The sequence below is a fragment of the Lissotriton helveticus genome, chromosome 6, assembly GCF_964261635.1.
Source record: "Lissotriton helveticus chromosome 6, aLisHel1.1, whole genome shotgun sequence".
NCBI lineage: Eukaryota > Metazoa > Chordata > Amphibia > Caudata > Salamandridae > Lissotriton > Lissotriton helveticus.
The window spans coordinates 1,785,806,513-1,785,827,993 of record NC_136067.1 but is presented as its reverse complement, the minus strand read 5'-3'; the positions used below and the strand labels follow the sequence as shown (position 1 = coordinate 1,785,827,993).

Below are 21,481 nucleotides of genomic sequence, written 5' to 3'. Positions count from 1 at the left end.
ATTTTGCCAAGGGTGCCCCATATGTTAAGAATAACATCCAATCCACCAGTGCCATCATTTTGCCATTGACTGCATCAATACACTATGGGAGTTGTATGTCAAAACAACGAGTTCCTCTACCCCACATGCTTAAAGAACGCGGTCTGAATAACGACCGCGTCTTAATGACACATTGCTTTACCACGCATGCCTTTACCACAAATTTTCGTGGTAAAGGCATGCATGATAATAAGGTATGCATGGCTAAGGTTACCACCCCCCTCAGCCCTAAATACAACCCCGCCCTCCCCTAATCCCTACAAATTACCTACATAACTCCACCCCCTCCCTTAACCCTGAAAATACCCCCTTAAAAAATTCCCCGAATCCCCTGAAAACTTCCACAAACCCTCCTCCACCCCTGAAAACAACCCCAAACCCCCACCCCCCTAAAAACTTCCCCAAACCCCACCCCTAAAAACAACCCCAACCCCCACCCCTGAAAACTACCCCAAACCCCCACCTCCCCTAAAATCTACCCTAAACCCCCACCTCCCCATAAAACTACCCTGAACCCCCAGCCCTAAAAACTACCACGAACCCCCACCACCTAAAAACTACCCAGAACACCTACCACCCCTTATAACCTACCCCAAAACCTCACCATCCCTTACAACTAGCCCAACCCCCACCACCCCTGAAAACTACCCCGAAGCCCCACCCCTAAAATCTACCCATAACTCCCTCCACCCCTGAAAACTACCCCTCACCCCCTAAAAGCTACCCCAAACCCCCACCCCTGAAAGCTACCCCAAACCCCCACCTCCCCTAAAATCTACCCTAAACCCCACCTCCCCTAAAAACTACCCTGAACCCCCAGCCCTAAAAACTACCACGAACCCCACCACCTAAAAACTACCCAGAACACCTACCACCCCTTAAAACCTACCCCAAAACCTTACCATCCCTTAAAACTAGCCCGAACCCCCACCACCCCTGAAAACTACCCCAAAGCCCCACCCCTAAAATCTACCCATAACCCCCTCCACCCCTGAAAACTACCCCGAACCCCCACCTCCCTTAAAAACTACCCGACCCCCCTGACCACTGAAAACCACCCCAAACTCCCACCCCTAAAAACTACCCCAAACCCCCACTCCTGAAAACTTCTCCAAACCCCCATCCCCCAGAAAACTACCCTGAAATCCCAGTTATCTGTCCGTGTCTGCTTTCCGATGCCTCTCTCTCCCCGCCCATCCCGAACACTAGAACGGCTTTGCCTTAAACACGCACATGAGTGGTTAAAGCAAAGTCATTGTTCGGGCAAGCGTGGTTACGCTTGCGTGCTTCCGGAACTCATGGCTCTGGACTCGTTTTTCCAGATGTTTCCCCACTATGGGTGACCACCAGTATTACCTCCAGTATGCCGCCTACATTTAGCTATGGATTCCCCTTAAGCCAAAAATTACTCCCTGCGTACCTGCCTCAGCGTTATTACTTGGGTGTCCTTTATACCTAGAATTACAATTTATGCGCCACACATAAATGGCACTCAGGCAAAATGCGCCAGTGGCACACAGTTTGCCTTCTTGCCACTGAGGTCAAAAATTGCCTCAAGTCTGTAAACATTTTGCCAAGGCTGCCTTCACAATTCTAGAATTACTATCAGTGTGCCAAGGCTAGAGCAGACTTACAAGCATAACACAAACACACGCTCACTCATGCTCACTTACATTGACTTATTTACATTGACTCACCCACTTTTATTCTCACTCACATTCTCACTCCATTACACACTTGCAATGCCTTAAACTCATTCTCACTCATTCTGTCATTCACACTCACTCATAAAGTGTTACTGTCTAATTAATCCATTATTAATCTCACTTATTTTCACTCACTTATTCTTACTCACAGGTATTTATTCTCATTCACACTCCCTGTCACTCTTTCTCATTAACACACTCACTCCCACATACACATGCTTTGCATACACGGGCACGCACTTTCCAGAGTTTTGCTTATTGACTTACTTTTAACTGCCTGCACTGGGCCAGAACAAAGCTTTTACTCGGGCACTGAAGCAGTGATCTAAAAGCTGGAGTATAAAGGCGTCGAGTGTCAGTTTCCTGCTTTTTCTCTTTTTTAGGTCGAGGGACCTATAAGCTGCGCAAAGAGCAGCTTCCGGTCCGGAGATCTTATGGTTTGGAGTAGGACAGTTTAAACCCGCCTCTCAGCTCCGTTTGCTTCCATTGGCTGGCTTCCTAAACCGAGGCCAGCCATTGGAAGAGAAGGGAGTCACTCCAAACAAGCCCCTTCTTTTTCGGATTTGGGGGCGTAAGTTTTGCTGTTCTTTAGCTCGTGACGTCGTCCGTCACTCAGGACAGCAAACACGCCCCCAATCCGAAAAATTTCGGAAGCTTTGAGGCAGCCATTTCTGCCCGACCACCGCCGGAAGAAGTCCCGTCGTTGGGATCCCCCCCATCGGGTGCTCACCCCGCTGTATATTTAAATTAAAGAGGGAGCCTACCCCTCATCAGCCCCGCATTACCGCCGCAGCCCAGGACACCCGAAAATCGTAGCCGCGACCCAGAAGTACAGTGGGCTAGGCAGGAAGCGGACGGGAGGTCTCCCCGCGCTCCTGCCCGGCAAGGAGAAGAAGCCCGTCCCCAGCCGCTGACGACCGGAGAAGCCCAGCAGCCCTGCCCGTGGCAGAGAGGAGCCGCCGCCTCCCCAAACAGCCGGTGAGTGCCGTTTTTCTTGTTTCACCTGCGCCCCGATCCACGCGCCCTTTGCTGCTTTACAAAGAGCCTGACTGACAGAATCGCTTCAATGTTTGCTCACAGCCCAGAACTTGAGCCAAAGTCGTGTTTACATTTCTGCTCTGCCTTTTTGGCGATCCCCTCGCACCTTGGTCATAACAACACTTCAGTTAATCTCGAGTTGCCAGTATAACTGTTGCCTCAGGAATGTAAAATGGCACATTTTGAAATAATGTATGTCTGCCACTTTGGGATATCATTTTGGAGGTCTCTAAATTGGTATCTTGTGAAATGAATTGCAGTAGTCGTTAAGGTTGCACTGTTACACTGAATAATACGGTCAAATAAACGAATGGAGCTATGATATGTCCCTCAGTGTGGCGTTCTGTAAACTCAATCACGGCATTTCTGGCAGGGCCCAGGAGTTATTTAGCATTGTGTCTCTAGTTTTTGTTTTTCACTAAATAGGGGTGGCTTCTCTGGAGAATATGCCAACATGGCTGCCATGCAACTCTTTGTTATGAGATGTGTTAGCCAGTTGCTTCAAATGTAGCAAAGACTACAAGTCCCATGATACCCCAATTTGACAAATTAAAGTCAAGCCCTGAATACATGGTATTCTCCCTGACTTGGAATAATTTCACATGCCAATTCTACATTCCAGGCATCCCCTGTCTTCACGTTCTATGCCTTAAAACAGGCTCCCACTGATGCACTTGAAACTTCACCTTTAGTCTCACATACCCAGCCCTCCATTGCAGGCTATTGGTTTTCTATCATTGTTACTCAGTTCAACCTGTCTAATAGAGCAAATATATTGCTTCCCAGTCCAAATTGGTGATCAATTCACCCAGATTTTAGAAGCGGTAATGAAGGCATGCCTTCCCAGAGCCCAAGGCAATCAGCTGCTTCGAAGATACTCCCAGTGTTTTGCCTTAAGGGACATTCACGGGGCAACACTTTCTAGCAATGCAAACCACCAGCCCCTCTGCTGCATCGAGGGCACCAATCACGGGAAACAAGCATTAGCAAAGTCAATATACTTCACCTATGAGATCTATTGGATTTGCCATTGTTTTCCTGCGGCGCTGTACAGCATTGCGGCGGCAGTGCAATATAGGTAAAAAAAAAGACCCGATGTTTGCAGCATTGCTAGAAAAAATAAAGTAGACCCGATGATGCAGTGCCCACCATGTCACTTTGTAACCATGTGCATACATTTACCAAGCATGCGTGTGCCCACAAAAGGACACAGGCTTTTTTTTGTTTTTATCTACTGTTCCAAGATGGATCAGTAAATAAAAAAAAGTCGTGCAAAAGAACCGTTTCCCCAAAAACATTTAACTAATGAGCGGGTTGGCGAAGTGTGAAGCAACAAGGCGAGCGAGGGTGAAGCAACACAGTGGGTAGTGGGAGACAACTCAAGGGCGAGAAAATGCTCACAGAGGGTGAAACAGTAAGAAAGCAGCATGAAAGAGGAGCGGAAGAAAAGCATATGAGTGATGCACTTTTACGGAGTGATAAAAAGAAAAATGTAGCTACCTAAAAGTGAGAAAAGGAAGCACATAAACCAGCCTATCAAAGAGATGGTAAATAGGCTATGTTCCAGGGACAAACACAACATGCACAGGTTTAAGCAAGGAAAGCCATCAAAAAGTAAGCAAATCAGAGCAACAGTAAAGCCACCCAATGTTAGGCAGTGGACCGGCTGCAAGCCACTTTATAGTCTTGGTAAGCCCACAATATGCAGGGCCGCTAGAAAATGTGATTGTGCTGCCACTGTGTGGCTGTGTGTGTGTGTGTGTGGCTCTGTGTGTGTGTGCCTCTGTGTGGATAGCTTTTTTTTTAGGTGGCTATGTGTGGGTGGCTCTGTCTGTGTGAGGGTGGCTCTGTGTGAATGACTGAGGGTGACTGTGTGGGTGGCTCTGTATGTGTGTGTGGGTGACTTTGTGTGTGTGGCTCTGTGTGGGTGTAAATGCAATACGTCATGCATTTGCGAGCGAATAAGCTATTGGCATTGTAAATGACAATGCCATTTATTTAAAGATTAAGCTATTGGCAATGTAAATGACAATGCCATTTATTTATGATATTAAAAAAAAATGTCATGAGCAATGCCAATAGCTCTACCTTTAATAATTCAGAGACCATTGCATTGTAAATGCTTGTTCCTCTTCTATCTCACTATGGAGGAAGGCCAGTAAGTCTCCAGACTCCATCCCACTCAGTGATGAGATGGGAGTGCGTGAGGTGAGAGCCTAATTAAACCTTTCCGCGCTGCGTGAATTTTTGCGCTGTGCGGGGGTTTTATTGAGTGGGTGGTATTCGGACGGCCCCCGGAAGTCGTCAGCACATGCCCACTGTGACGTGCGAAGCACACAAGGGGTTGAGCGATAGCCCATGGTACTGCAGGGCTTAAGCGTAAAGCACTCAGGGCTACATATACAAGTGATACTCCTGTGCTTGTCTAACGGGGAGGCCCTGAGGCGTGGCAGACCCCAGGGACTTCATTAGCCCTGGACCATCCCTCTGTTGGCAGGTAAAGGCACCTAAATGTGCCCGCACCAACTATCTTACAGATTTACTATTGAGGGTTTCAGCGAGACTCAGAATTTACCAGTAGTGAATAAGGATATTTTCACTACTGGCATAATAACAAGCATTTGCAATGCAATCGGTCTCGCATTTACAAGAGTTTGAGCTATTGACATTCTAAATGACATTGCCTTTTATTTATGTGTTGTTTTTAAAACAGATAAATAAAAGGCATTGTCATTTTCAGTGCCAATAGCTTAAACTCTTGTAAATGTGAGACCTATTACATTACAAATGCGTTTGGTGCCCGTACTATAAAAATTCCCAAAAAACCTTAGGAGAGAACGTATTCTGCCTGAAACAGCAGCAGGCAGGACAAAGCTATTTGAGAAAATTGTGCTCAGAGGCTATAATTAAAGCCTACCGAGTAACAACATATGCAACAGGGGGTGTCACCATGGGATGCTACAAAATGAGACAAGGCGGTACTAAGGAGGGACTACTAAGCATATTAAGCGTATTGACCAATGAACAGCCACAGTTTACAGTGGACAATGACACAAGCCAATGAAAAATATGGGCCGAGAGTGGGCTTCAAGTCCCTACCTGAATACAGCATGCCTCACAAAGCAGGACCCTAACGCCCACAATGTTGAACCGGCCCTTGTTCCAACCCATCTTTTTTCACCCCCATGCCACCTTACACAAGGCCCACATTATGGAAGTCAGTATTTACCCTGTTCCTCAAAGGAACTGTCCATTGTGAACTGCTGGGGAAGCTCCCTCCAGAAGGGAACACAAGCAACCGAGTTCAGAATGACTGTTCCAATGAGGCGGGCCATTACTGATTTTCCTAAAGCAGGCCTCTGTCTAGAGTGGCACAGTAGGGTAAAGACAATGCTTGGAATGCTCTACAGAGTTATTGTCCGTGGTTTATAGTATTTGAAAGACTTCCTCCCTTCACCTTTTCTATATTTGACAGTGTAAATCAAGAAATCACCCAGCCTCCTCGCCTATCACATACATTCCTACTCCTTTCGAGGATGGTTTCTGGTCACTTTGCTATAAATTCAGCAATATTACCTTTTAATTCCATTTGAGATAATGGTTGTAATACAAGTGAAAGTGTGGCTTTGGTAAAAGGAATGAAAAAGCACTTTATTTTGCACTGCTTCTGAAAAGCTGCCAAGCAGTATATATTTCTGCTTTCATCTGACCTAGGTAAGCTTTGAACATATGCTATAGAAATGAGAATCTAATGTTATACCAAATTAGGTACGCAGTGTGGGCGCCATTTGCTCTTTACAAGTGAGATGCCCTCTTTTGCAAGGAGCTTTATCTCTCTATCATCTTGCCCATTTCATTTTTTATTTTAATTTAAACAGCTGGCCTTTGACATCTGAAGTGCCCCAGGCCTCCTGACCAAACTCCAGCTAAATGTACTCCTGCCTATAATAGATAACTAATTTGGTATCTTCGGTTAGGACAATGCTAAAAACACAGAAGTTGCAATTAGTAGGTATTTTCCATTTTTTATATTGCGTGCCTGAACCATGCCAGTAATATTTTAGTAGAAGGCTATTCGCATTCTTTGATTGTCTTCCTACTGGCCAAATGTAAGTCTTATTATTTCATATCTAATCTCTGCAGAAGTTGTCAGTTTCCTTGCTTTTAAGGAAAGTCCACACAAAGATGTCAAGAAACTTGCTCCAACTCTCCCCACGTGGTCCTCTGAAAATAAATCCACAATACTAAGGGGTCTATTACGATGGCGGGCCACCGCAACAGCCAAAGGGACCGCTCGCCATATGTGTGGCGGTCCTGTGATGCTGATGAGGATGCGCCTGCCACACAGGTGGGCACATCCAGCATTTTTTTACATTGCGGCGGGCGGTGCTTTCAGCAGCACCCGCCGCAATGTAAAAAAGGCATTTGTGCATTTGCGTTACAAATGTGCACCCCCAGCCCACCAACACCCTGGGGGCCTGCATGCAGACACCGCATGCCTGCTGCCGTGGAACGGCATATCACCGCCTGCATCTTAATATGGATGGTATCAAGCCCGTTTTCCGGCCGGTCTCCTGTTTGACCGGCGGACGGTCTTTCCGTCCGCCGGGGTCCCCCGCCATCGTAATATGGCGGGGGTAATGGGATGCTGGTTGCGGAAAATGTCGGGCGGATCGCCACCACCATGCAGGCGGTGGTGATCGGCATGACATACTAATAGGCCCCCTAAGTTTCCTTGTGAAGGGAGTGGTTCTTCAGACAAGCAGTACCATACAGAGCATGGAAGGTGGACATTTTCTTTGACCCTTGGTGGGTTTAAGTGGGACTAGCCTTGGGAGTTCATTAGGTGACAGAGGGAGGACAGCAAAGGAGAACCAGGCTGCTGTCAAATTGATTTTCAATCATGGAAGGGTCTCTGGGATAGCTGTTGCTAGAAAGCACATCCTTTAGAATCCAACTAGGTCACTGCTAAAAATTAATCTTGTGTGGAGAAAGTGCAAGAGAGTTTTAGTTTTATTCACTCAAGGGTCTTCACCAAATGCAGACTGGCTTCACCCTCCAAACTGCCATTCTTCACCTAGGACAGAGTTTACTGGACACTAAAAATATAAAAATACCTCCCTGCTTTTTAGTGGTAGAATTCCTATCTGCCTGTTGAAAGGTAGGGGAGTAAGCCTCTTGATGTCTCCTGGAACAATGGGCAGGTATATTTTACCACATCAATGACATTGAGAAAAGCTATTAAATGTTGTGGTGCTCTAGGCTACTAAAGGTAAATTTGTACTTACATGATACTCAATAGTCCTCATGTGTCACCAAGTGTGTGTGGCATGTCAATCCACCATCCTCGATGTCACATCTTCATAAAAATATAGCGCCTTATGACAGACGCTTTTCACCATTGCAAATACAATTTGCCCTTTTTTGCTTGTGTAATATAGAAGAGAGCCGAAACATTTTTCACAAGTCTATACATAACAATTTCCCTGTGGCTCCACTAAAACACAATGGCACTATCCACTTTTTTCCTTACTCTGTGGGCTTCAGCCAAAGCGTGGTTCAGTAGACCTCCTAGTTCATTGTGGTCAATGTAGTCAATTTTGTAAAATTTTATTTAAGTACAGCCATATAGAGAACTGGTTTCTGCAAAGGTTTACCCATCTAGCAAAATTTGAGTAAGGCATTAATTCCGCATTACAAAAATATGAAAACCGCTTTACAACACAGTAATAACTTTGGGCCTCATTATGATGGCGGAAGGATCGAGCCGCCCGCCATATGTCCATGGTTCTCTCCCCGCCATATTAGTATGGCGGGGGCGTCGCGGCAGGCGGAAAGACCATCCACCGGTTGATTTCTCAACCGGCCGGAAAAGGGACACAATATGGTGGCAGTGTCTGCAAGACACCGCCATCCGTATTATGATGTAGGTGGAACATCACATTTCCATGGCGGCGATGATGCCATGGAAAGGCATGCGGTTCTTGCTGTTAGGGGCCCGTTGCAGGCCCCCAAGTTGTTGGGGGTGCCCATGCCCATTGCAATGCACTATGTGGCAGGCACCGCGTGGTGCCTAAAGCAAACACAAGGAGATGATGGATGGAGCCCTGAAACTTTTCAGACACTCACCCCCAGTCACAGATCTGGGTTGAATCCATCATCGTTCTTTAGCTCACTTTGCCACCCCGGTTCAGACACAGCCAAAAGCAAATCAGTCTTGACCCTGTGCCTTATGGGACACCTAAACACAATAGCGATATGCTTTTAATTAAAAAAATAACAGTTTCATTTATTTTTAATAGAACAATTTGGTTGCTTCCTTGCAGACAGGTGTACTTAGTATGGCTATTGAATCTCTTAATAGTTTTAAACCACATCACAGAAACATAGGATTCTTATGGGTGAAAGTAAAAAGGGATTATTGGCTTTGAATTACTGTGACTCACATTCTTAGGGGCACATTAGGATGGCGGGCGGACTTTGTCCGCCCACCACCCTATCGCGAAATGGGACCGCCCACCATAAGAGCGTAGGTCCTGTGGGGCCATTAGGATGCGCCTGCCACAGTGGCGGGCGCATCCTGCATTCCTGACATTGTGGTGGGCAGTGCACTCAGCATCGCCTGCCACAATGCCAGGAAGGCATGTTGTTGTGTTTAGATATGCTTGTTTGCATATCTCACAGAACCTTTAGTGTTGTCATGGGTCTGTTGATATTCCATGTTCCATCTGTGGTCAGGTGCTGTGAGAGGTGCGGTGGCTCATTGATCCCACAATAAATACTACAGATCTACAAGCAGTGTATTTAACTTCATTTTTCATTCTGTAAGGCACAACATTATTTTGGCGACGACTGGGCGAGCCACTGCAGCATTTCTAACTCAAAATCTTTGAGTACATCTATTCATCAAGAAATTGTTTTAGAAATTCAAAAGAAGAAGACCAATATTTCACCAAAATACATCCATAAAAAAAGAAAATCATCTTGAGTAGAACGACTCTGAAAGGAGAATTTTGCTTACCTCCTCCAGCGGCGGTGGTCTAGGAGCTCATCACCTGTCGAGTCCTCGGCACAAATGATGACGCAGTAGAACCCATAAAGGGATTCGGCGGATGTACTGCGTGCGTCATTAGTAATTCTTTATGGCAATTGTTACAAGACTCGTCAGCACGTTCTGCACGCGTACGGGAGCTAGACGTCAGGTCGACAGCGCAGATCGCAGGAAGTGAAACACGTCAGTTTCACAGCGGTAGTCGGTGGAAAAAGGAACAAGTCTCATTCTCTGGGCCGATCGGGGGAATAGGAACAAATCATTGGCACGGCGCTTAACGGAGAAGAAAGCTGTATTGCTACTGTCAACAGTCAAGCGCTGACTACAGCCTACAGCCAAGCGCCCTCTGACTGGAACACATCTTCGATCACTTCTTGATTTATTTTCACAGTAAGGAGAGAGCTCCACACAGTTAACCCGGAGAGTTATTCACAGATTGTTGAAAAGAGAAGTGTTTTAAGACTATAAATTAACCACAATTATTTTTTGGGGTGAATTTTTCTTTAATTTTTTTTGAAATTATACAGTGAATTATTTGCTGAGTAATATCTTATAGTTTAAAATATTTCTGATTTCAACAGATTAGTCTCAATTTGGATTGACTTAAAGACTGATACTTGGAGCAGTACATAGTATTAGGTTTAAAATTAATGTTTATCCTAATGGTACTTCTTTTGCTGCATGAACCTATGAATATTTTCATTGGTAGTAAGTTTATATATTTTACTGAACCATTCCACATTTAGTATTTTTTTTTCTTCACTTGTGAAATACTATGCAGTCTGTAAACCATCCTCCCCCTTTTCTAGAAAGTCCAGGTACACCTCAGATTCAATGGAGACAATGGTTCGATGCGTTTGAGACATACATTGGTGCTATTGGCGCATCACGTTATAGGGCAGAAAGGAAAAAATACCTCCTTTTAAATTGTTTAGGGTTTGAAGGAAGAGAAGTTTACAAACACCTTCCTGATATAGTTTTGGGAGAAGGTGAAGTGATTTATGAATATCAGGAAGCTGTCAAGAAGCTTGTCATAAAGTTTGATGTGCAACCGAGTTTGGTTGTGTTACGGCACAATTTTTTTAAGAGAGCACAACTACAATGTGAAGATGTAGATACCTATCTTAGTGCACTGCGTAAACTGTGCGAAGAGTGTCAGTTTGGAGAGTATCGTGATCTAATGTTGTGCCTTACATAATGAAAAATGAAGTTAAAGACACTGCTTGTAGATCTGTAGTATTTATTGGGGGATCAACGAGCCACTGCTCCTCTCATAGCACCTGAGAGGCACCAACTGACCACAGATGGAACATGGAATATCAACAGACCCATGACAACACTAAAGGTTCTGTGAGATATGCAAACAACCATATCTGAACACAACATATTACCTGTTTTTTTTAAAACAAAATAAGGGTGAAAATAGATGACAAAAGGCAATGACAATGGAAAGGATAAATAAACAAAACAATAAATAAAAATAAACAAAACAATGAAAGGCAGAAAAAGAAGATATATCTTAAACAAACATCCTTATACATAAAATTGAAGTGAAAATGTATGAAGAACTCAACGCAGCTTCCAAGGAAGCCAAGTAACACGTGTCAATCTCCTTGTTACAAGATTTGACATTTTATATACAGAGACATCGTTTGAAGAAGCACTTGTTGAAGCATTAGCATGAGAAACATTATTATGACCTATAGATGGAGAATAGATGGAGAAACTTCTTTTCCTTGACCTTTAATTAGAAATTTCTGCAGATACAATCGTCAATCCAGAGAGACTTGCATCAGCAGCTTTAACATTGACAACTTTTCCCAGGTTCCACCAATGTCCACCCATCACCATAACAGCACCACCACAAACTTATTTTACACACATAGGTTCACCAAAAGTGTTGCCACCTTTCCTGACAAAACTGGTGTTTTTGATACGGACCATGTCTCCAGGAGACAAATCAACAGTTTTAACAGACTTCTTTACATTGTATCTGTCAGACATTTTTCCTGGGCTTCTTTTACGCGAGTTTCCAAAGCATCGTCGTCTACACTACACGACGCTTTTTTGAAATCCGCTCTTAATAACCAAGCGGGATAAGGAGTGAAAGTAGGCACTCTACCTTTAAGAGAAACAAATGGTGTTATTTTGGTAAGAGAGTGTGGGGTTGTGCGATAAAACCACAACATGGATCTAACTGCACTTTCCACATCAAAATTATTATGTTTTTCCCATTTGATGCACTCCACAACCACTCTGTTCATCCTTTCGACTAAACCGTTGGTTTGTGGATGTCCTACTGAACTCCTTAGATGCTTCACACCAGATTCATTTAGAAAATCACTAATTTCCTGATTAACAAATTGCACACCATTATCCGAAACCATAGCCTCAGGAAAACCTTCCCTCATGAAAATTCCTCTAAAAAATAGTATGGCATTGCTAGCAGTGGGAGATGCACAAAACTTGACTTCTGGTCACTTGCTGTGAAAATCCATTAGAACAAAAACAAAACGTAAATGGTGGGGCAGAAAATTGAAAGGTCAAACTAAATCTATGCCCACTTTAAGCCAAGGTTTTCTAGGAAAAGAGATAGGTTGAAGAGGAGGAGTGACAACTTTCAATCTCTTTTCTGCCCCACTACAAACACACTCCTTGACCCTCTCATCTATGTCTTTATCCATAGAGGGCCACCAATAATGTAGTCTGAGTCGTTTCTTTGTCATGGTAGCCCCAAGATGCCCATCATGCGCAGAATCAATCAATTTGATACGTATCTTGATGGGAGGGACACACCTACACCATCTTCTATAGATAGTTCCTCTGCCACTTTCCAAAAGGGCTGGATATTAGATGACACACTCCTCTCTCTGGGCCAACCTTCCACAATGTACTCTTTTACTTTTGTAAGAGTTAAATCCTCTCTCACCGCTTCCTTCCATTCAAGCTCACTGCACGCCTTACATTCAACCGTGTCAACTACAGCGATGAAAAGAATCCTCTTTATCCTCTTCCACATCCACTGGTTCTTCTTCTTTCAAGGGAAGCCTAGATAACATCAGCTCTAACATTTTCTTTCTCAGGTATATGCTTTGTTACAAAATCATAGTACAAAGGTTTGGTGGTTAGATGAGCAATACGAGGTGTAGCGTATTTGAGACGTTCTCCACCCAAGATATACACCAAAGGCTTGTGATCAGTTTGAATGATACATCTTCTACCCCAAATGTAGGTCCTGAATTTTTCACATGCCCAATAGCAATCTAACAACTCCTTTTCAATGACTGAGTAATTAACCTCAGGGTCCCTTAATACTCTGGAAGCATAGCTAATTGTGACCTCACTGGCACCTGATTTTTGAGTAAGTACTGCCCCTAAACCATAATTACTGGCGTCAACCGTGATAGTGCAAGGTTCATTAGGATCATTGAGATTCTCAGACTTGACCAATTCAAAGGTTTCCTGACAGTTTTCATCCCACACAAAGATGACATTAGATCTGAGCACAAACCCAAGAATAAACGTAACTCATCCTTATTTTTGGGATTAGGACACTCCACTACAGCTTTTACTAAACCAGGTCTAGGACACACACCTTCACCAGAAACAAGATGTCCTAAGAATTCTATCTCCCTCTTCCAGAAGTCACACTTGTTCTTCTTAACCACTATTCCTTTTTTTCAAAAATAGTAAGAACAGACCTGAGAGTTTTATCATGTTCTTCTAGATATTTGTTGAAAATAAGCACATCATCTTGAAAGATGACAACCCCCTTGACATCCTGAAGAACTGACTGCATAGCTCTTTGAAAAACCAAGGCTGCAGAAGCCAGCCCAAAGGGCATTCTACAGAATTGAAAAGACCCAAAGGGAGAGTTGAAAGCAGTATAATGTCGTGACTCATCATCCAATAAAATCTGATGGTATGCCGAAGCTAAAACAATCTTCGAAAACCATTGAGAGTCCCTAAGTTCCTCAAGCAAGGCCCCAATTTTCGAAAGTGGATGAGCATCCACCCAGATTTCTTTATTGAGACTCCTGAGATCAATGCATAAACAGATCTCGCCATTCTGTTTTCGTGCAACGTCTAGCGGACTAAGCCACAGACTTGATTCCACCGGTTCAATTATGCCAGATTTGTCCAATCTTTCCAATTCTGCCTTAAGGTCTGCTCTGAGACTGAAAGGGACTGACCTGATTTTGTGCTTCACAGGTACAGCATTATTTTTTACCCTAATCTTGTGTCTAAATCCCACAATTTTTCTAAGAGAATCTGAGAAAACTTTAGGAAACTCCTTCTGCAAACAAAGAGGATCAGGCATATCTTGCACAACCTGTTCACTTGTTCCCGGTCTTAACACCATACCAAATAGGCCTTGATGGTACCAACCTAAGATAATCAATCCACGTACTGATACATATATTTTACCATGTATCTTTCTTCCTTTAAATTCCAAAACATCTTCTATATAACCTTCCAGACCTATTTTACGTCCTTAATATGAAACTGGAGCTCTATCTGTGGGAAATAGTGGTCTGTTTTCCCAAGATTTTTTGAAAAGATCATAAGTAATCATAGTAATCCTAGCTCCCGAATCGACCAAAACCTACAAACAAACATCACCCACCAGCACATCAACATAGGGATCAACACATTCTGAAGGATCACCGGTTACAATACCATACTCAGTGATGGTAACAATCATATCCTTGAAATTTTGAACAATGCCACTTTCACACACTTGTTCATCCTTAACAACACAATTAATTTTCTCAGATCTGTTAATGCTGGATTTCGCCAAATGACCTATTTTACCACACTTATGGCATTTAGCATTTCTCCCGGGACAAAATCTATTGTCTTTACCATGTGGAGGATAACCACACCTGTAACACATATTTGTTTTTTTGAATACTCCTTTGTCATTAGTTTTACATTTTCTAGAAGGATTGCTATCGGCAGTAGAAGAGGCAACAACATTAACATTGAAGATGCCAGGAAGGCATGTAGTGCACTTCCATGCACAACATGGCAGGCACCGCATTGTGCCTGCCATGTTGCACATGGAACTGCAGGGGGGGTACCATCGGTACCCCCCATGTGCACCCCCACCCCCCAGAATCCCTGGGGACAATGTCAAAAAACGCCTGCCTTTCCGTGGTGGCGTTGCCGCCACGGAAAGGCATGTCCCCGCCTGCATGCAAATATGGATGGCGTCTGCATACAAATATGGATACCAGACACCGCCACCATATAAAGTGCTTTTCCGCCTGCTAGGTAAAACCGGTGGACGGTCTTCCCGGCTGCCGGGTTCCCCCCCCGCCATGGCATTGTTGCGGGGGGAAATTAGAAGCGGGAGGAAGTTTTTGGTGGGCGGTTCGCCACTGCCCTACGAGTGGTGGCGATCCGCCCGTTATCATAATAGGCCCCCAAGTTTTGAAAAAATACTAAAAATAAAAAGGACCAAAAAAGGTCAAAGAAAAGATTGTCAAACTGAAGTATTGGCCTCCCAGCTCTTGCACTGAAGTGCACTTCTTTTTAGGTGGATATTGCTCGCAGTGTAAGTGAGCCAGTGACTGAAGTGGATTGTCTCATTGCTTTGCTGCATACTGTGGTGGGCAGAAGCAAATTGTGATGATACTTAAGCAGACCAATTGATGAAGATAGCTGACTTGAAGGTAAGTATATATATATATATATATATATGATGTATTCACTGAAAAAACAAAGGTTACAGGGATATTAGAGTTCAGTTCAGATTTTACACACACAAAACCATAGAAATTCAGCAGTTATAGTTACCTAAGCCAACTATAACCTATTCCCTTGCTATGCATTACTTATGACCCCACATATTACATCACTCAGGACATGATCAGTGACATCACTGATGAGTTCTCAACATTTAACAAAGGTTGAAGGGACGTTAGAGTTAGGTGCAAATGTCAGTTTTAAACATGCACAATCACTGAAATTCAGCAGTTGTAGTTATCCCAAGTAACTATAAGTTGTGTCCTAAGGTAACTATAACTCGCATCTTTACCATACACTGCTAATTACCCCTAATATTGCATCACTCATGACATGTTCTATGACATCATTGATAATCTAATTGTAACATTTGCAATTAAATTATTGATAAGAAAACTGTGCATGGCGGGCGGGAGTTATAGTTACCTTAGGGCTCAAGTTATTGTACATAGGTATAGTCTTTGGCTGTGTGTGGTGCGGGGTTGGCCACAAGGACTGCCCCTTTGGCCTACCCCCCCAAAGGCAGCCAACCCCAAGCCACACACAGCCTGCAGCGGAGAGTTGGCCCTAGATACACAAAGATTTTGAGCATTATTTGCTCAAAAACGACTGTATGTATTTACAACAAATGACAAACAACACTGTTTCTGGACCAAGATCTAACTTTCTGTTAAATTTGGTGTAAATCCAGTCAGCGGTTTAGACTGTAGCTTGTCTAAAATTCGTATAAAAAATGAATAGGGAAAACACGTTGTGGGGGCCCCCTTTTTATTTTCGCCCCCACTTGATTTATTGCCTTGAAACTTTCCATGTGTAAACTGGTCAAAAAAGGCACTTTTTGGGAAACTTTCTTGGAGAGTCGTCAAACTGAGCTAAAGTTATTTTGCAACAAAAAAATGCATTTCCTATGGAAACACGATCCTACATGTAACTAGTTAGTGGCGACTGCCAATAGGTAATATATGTGGACTTTTTTTGTTTTTATTAAACCTTAGAAGTTCACTGTAAATAATGAAGGTTAATGTAATGTTGTAGCTAGGTGAATTTGTTAATGACAACATTAACATTTTACACTAAACAACACACAGAAATTCACCAGGTATAGTTTGCAGCGCTATCTATAACTTGGGCCCCCACCATGCACTCCTTATGCCCTCATATGCCTTCACTCATGACATGTTCTATGACATTATTTATGACCTCACTGATATCTCAAATGATATCATTGATGATATCATCCAATGAGTGTGTTAGCTTCTTTTATAGTTTACATAGTGGCAGGTAACTACCATATTACTACCTAATTTTGTACAGCCTGTATCAAGCTAATAGGTGTGTTTACAAAACGCATGTGCTTCTAAAACATCATGGGTGTGTAGAGGTATTGAACACACTATAAATCTTTGAATTTAAAAGTAACTATGCGTGCAGATGACACTTGATGATTTGTGTCAAGTATGTTCCATACACATTTTTTGATTCTGCAGAAAAAGTTCCAACAAGGCAAAGATTCTATGTGTATACCAAGGATTGTAAACAGCCTTGAGTTGTTAGACAGAATCGTCCCCGCATGACAATTTCTTCTTAACAGAAGACTGTGTGCATCAAGTATTAACCTATAACCTATGTACATCTGCTTGTCTTGCTTCAGAAGATAAGTAAGCTAACTGATTTGATTTGTATAGTTTTCACCACAGAATGAAGGGTGCAGGTATTATGATCTTTAGCACCTTCAAATTGGGGTATTTTGTAGCAAATAGTGTTTTTTGACAACTGTTGCATAGAATGTACACTGTTCTCAGTAGACTTTTTTTGCATACTCTATGGTGTATTTATCCCTGCGGTAGGGAGCAATATTTAGATCTGTTTCCCTGCCAGCCTAACTGTAGGCAGGGAAACCGATCTTAAGTCCCCGCCCAGTGGGCAAGAGCGTTTTTAAAGCTCCCGCCAGCTGGTGCAGACTTGGTGATTTCTCCCACTTGGTGAAAGATTTAAAAATGCTCCCACCAAGCAAGAGGAAACACAGGTTTCCCTGGCTGCACTGCTGCAGGGAGGGAAACAGCTATGTTCTGGGCGTGGGCACCCCAGGACATAGCTGCTGAGCCTAACCCAGGAGTGGGCTCCCTTTGGCCATTATTGGCTCAGGCAGGGGGGCCAGGCGGTCCCCAACTTTAAAGGAATCGGCTCTGGGGGTGGGCTCCCTGGGGCCTTTTCAGGCTCACGGAGGGGGGCTGCTATGCCTCCCTCCCTATTTTGTCCATTTTTACTCTGGGGTGGGCTCCCCGGGGCCTCTCAAGACTTAGGGAGGGGGCCACACGCCCCCACCCCATAAAAATTAATGTTGACCCCGGGGGTGGACCCCCGGGGCCTATCTCGGCACGAGGTGGGGGGCCACTCTCTCTAAATGATAAGCCTAGGCGTATACTCCCCAAGGCCTCTAACGGCATGTGGAGGGGGAACACGCAGCCCCCCTCCCCTTTTAAACACAGACTCGTGGGTAGGCTCCCAGGGCCTTAGACATTATAAATGCGGCCCTGCCACCATTTTATTTTTCCGATCATGCAAGAGTCTTGCAGAATTGCAGCATTTTGTTTTGTTCTTTTTTCTGTTTTGGCCCCAGTTGTGCTCCTCTACCCCCGTTCAGGGTATCTCTACCCTACCCTCACATATATATATTTTTTAAGAACTTCAGGTCAGGCCACTAAAGAGGTCATTAGGATGGCGGACGGACTGGAGTTCGTCCACCAGCCTGGTGTAAATCGGGACCGTCTGGTATGCATGCGACCCAATCAGGATGTGACCGCCACCATGGCGTTTGGATCCTACATTCTAACATTGCAGCGGGTGCTGCAGACAGCAGAACCCACTGCGATGTTAAAATGCCATTTTGTGCATTTCACTGCACTATGTTGCAGGCATCACACAGTGCCTGCCACATAGTGCTGTGAAATGTAGGGGGGTAACATGGGTACCCCCCAGTGCACCCTCACCTCCCCCAACACAAGGGGGGCCCGCAACGGCCCCCATCACAAATCCCAACCAGCCTTTCCATGAAATGCCGGGATGGTGCCTGCTATGCACCGCCACCATTTCTGGCTATATGGACCGTCCGCCAGGCAATCTGTAAGATTGCTTTTGGTGGACCCTTGGCGGACGGTCTTTGCGTCCGCCACGGTCCGAGCGCTATTCCCTCCGCCATCATAATGTGGTGGGGTAAATCGCGGTATGATTGCGGAAGGACCGCCACTGCATGGCTGGCGGTGACGGGCCTTCCGCAATCGTAATCAGCTCCTAAGTTCCCAAGTCCTGAAATGGCTGCCAAAATAACATTTTTCTTATATTGATGGCAGCCAGAGTACTCGCTCCCTTGGGAGTCAGACTCTCACATGTGCAAGATAGCCTAAGGGAAATAAAGCTCCCTGGGCCATCCAGAATGCTCTATTTATAAAATGGCGATCCTGCGAGCGCCCTGGAGACTCTTGCGAGTCCAGCTGCCAAAATATACAATTCTTTTTTACTCTAAAGATCTCAAAAACTACTTAACGGATTTACACCAAATCACAAAAAGCACAATCTGCATAATTAGATCTAGCTTCCTGCTGATTTTGGTGTCATTCCATTCAGCAGTTTTTGCAATAACCTGTCATACAAAAGTCTATGTAAAATGCATTGAAATGTTATGTTTTGGTACCCTCCTTTTTCCCAGCCCCGCTTGATAGATCACCCCTAAAAGGAGCTGAGGTGGTTGAACTTTTTTGGGAAAGTTTTGTGAAGATTCGCCAAACGGGCACAAAGTTATTAACTAACCAAAAAATGCTCTGTCTATGGAAAAGAAGACCTAACTATATCTACCTAGTGGTAAATGCCATTAGGTGATATGTATGTATGTGTTTGTGTGTTTGATTTATTTCGGCACATTAGGTTGACCAGACAGCTAAAGCTGTTTTTAAGCAGGCCATAACTAAAAAGGTGGTGCTAACAACACCAAGAGCATAAATGTGATAAAAGGAGATATATTGTTATTTCAGCAAGCTACTACACATTTCTGTTCAAAAAGACCTAAATCCAGGATTAATACCACAGTAGCCTTAACATCACAACATGATATTACTCACAGTTCAATGAAGCTTTCTTGTGAAGGGATTACACCAAAAGGGAAAATGGTAAGTCAATATGAGTGTGGTGGGCTTTCCCTGCTTGCGAGGTGTGTTAAGGTGGTTTGCTTTTGCTTAGCAAGAATACTCAGCACTCACACATTATCAACTGACTGCACAGTACCTTTTTAAGTCTGACTTGACAATGTAGATGTCTGCAGACCTATTGTTATGCTAACAAAGGCTGCAGGGCCACCCAAAACATTTTTTCTCTCACCTGGCTTTTTGGTGTATTATTGCTCCTCCTATAGACAGCTGGTTTTGGAATGCGTGAGGGACTATTTTACATCTCAAATGTACACTGCATCATCACACATTAAAATATTTATATTGTTTTTCTCATAGGTGCATTCTAAACAGCAATCAATCATTTTTTCATTGGTTTCACAGGGCGCCAGGCTTTTTGAGGTTGCAATCGACTCTTAAAATACAAGCCAAACCTATTGACTTTGCCATTGCTTGTTTGTGGAGAGGTTAAGATTGTTCTGTTCTAATGTAGATACGAATCTATAGTATGAGCCTCCCTGCTGTTTGACGAGGCTAATATGTATATGTTTAGATTGGTGCAGCTCCATCTTGTTACGATTTGAAACCTAACCTTTCCGACCTACAACAAAGGCGCATTCAGTGCCTGGTTCACTGGCTTCCGCCTGGCCACCCAGCGCATTTGTGATCATTCCAACGCGCTTTAGCATATGGATTCGGAGAATAATACATTTCCCCACCTGCTGCGATGAGAGGTTGTGTTTTTACACAAGATAATGTTGTTTACTGGGTGTTCATAATCACTAATTAATAAACATACTCAGACTTTTAAAATGTACCCTTTTAAACGAAAGCAAATGTCAAGTGGTTAACATGAGCGCTAGAGCATTTTCTGTGTTCTCTGCATAAAATAATTAAATTACGGAAGCCGGAGGATGTTGAATTATTGAACGCGTATCCGATGTGCGGGCTCTTACCGCGATTTGTTCTACTTACACATGCACCGGTGCGGTTTCTCACAAGGTAGCCGTGTCTCTTTAACGCAGGTTCTTTATTTCAATAAAGAGCGGTAGAAGGTGCAACTCAAATATATAGACAAAACTTTAATTCGCAATCGCGAAGATCCAGCTGTCGGTTAGTAAACAGCTTCTCTTGATGCCTGGTACACTGAAATGAGGCCTATGTAAGCAATCAAACCACGGAAAAGACAACAACAACCTGTAAATATCCTTTTAATTGATGAAAACACGGTATTGTGCCTATTTCGCACATATTTATTTTATTTATTTTATTTTGACGGTTTTGTATAGTGCGAACAAGACCCTTGGGGGTTTCAGAGCGCTTTATTGTTGGAAAAGGCAAACCATCACAAAACAAACTCATAATTCCTTTAATATGCAATTTTAAAGCTCAGTTCTGTTCCACATTTTCGGTGATACATTTTCGCAATTTAATGCAATCAGAAAAAATATAATGCCAGCCCACTTTGCATATTTCCTATTTGGTTAGTACGTAAAACCACCCGGTATTACAGATTCGCTCGGTCAATGACTGCTGAGGTCACCCATAATTTTTAATAGGAACTTGAATCTGTTCTTTTAATCCATTCGCCGCTTTTGTCATTCACTGATGCAGACGCTTTGCTCTGATCTGCATTCAACATGAAAGTCCAGTTTTCTCTGGCTCTGGATCCCAGGACCAGTTGCAAAGGCATATTTTGTCTCGATAATCTTGCACGATTGTTTTTTGGTTCTTAG

At 43.7% G+C, this 21,481-nt stretch overlaps 1 protein-coding gene across 1 annotated transcript in view; it reads left to right on the top strand.

Annotated features, from left to right (window-relative positions):
• The window catches only part of CAMKMT (calmodulin-lysine N-methyltransferase), a 1,527,883-nt gene that overhangs the window by 1,240,514 nt on the left and 265,888 nt on the right, over positions 1–21,481 (top strand). The gene's annotated exons all lie outside the window — the stretch shown is intronic.